Source organism: Plectropomus leopardus, unplaced genomic scaffold, assembly GCF_008729295.1.
Source record: "Plectropomus leopardus isolate mb unplaced genomic scaffold, YSFRI_Pleo_2.0 unplaced_scaffold42748, whole genome shotgun sequence".
Taxonomy (NCBI): Eukaryota; Metazoa; Chordata; class Actinopteri; order Perciformes; family Serranidae; genus Plectropomus; species Plectropomus leopardus.
The window spans coordinates 1-383 of record NW_024646842.1 but is presented as its reverse complement, the minus strand read 5'-3'; the positions used below and the strand labels follow the sequence as shown (position 1 = coordinate 383).

Sequence of the window (383 nt, the reverse complement as noted above, 5' to 3'; positions counted from 1 at the left end):
AAAGCTGAAGCTGATTTCATTCCTGTAGTTTACTTTTAAAAGTTTTGGATTTTCCACTGTGAATGGGCGTACGCTGACCCATTGATTTTGTTGGTGGTCATTCTGTGGCCTACTCGTCACATTGTTTTTTTTGGTTTTTTTTTATCTGTTCTGTGTCCACTGGGAAAGCGGCAGCAGCACCCTCTGCCGGTGAAAAGCCAGAACTAAAAAGCTACAGCACCAGGTATTCCCAGGCGGTCTCCCATCCAAGTACTGACCTGGCCCGACCCTGCTTAGCTTCCGAGATCGGACGAGATCGGGCGTGTTCAGGGTGGTATGGCCGTAAGCGACAGAATGAGTGACACACAAGCTATTTACAGATGGACGGGACAACCGACTTCCAA

The 383-nt window shown here is 48.3% G+C and overlaps 1 non-coding gene across 1 annotated transcript; it reads right to left on the bottom strand.

The window, feature by feature from the left end:
- Positions 1-208: 208 nt before the first annotated feature.
- On the bottom strand, positions 209-327 carry LOC121939181. The gene has a single exon (XR_006105424.1). It is a non-coding gene; the product is annotated as a 5S ribosomal RNA (ribosomal RNA).
- Between the last annotated feature and the right edge of the window lie 56 nt (positions 328-383).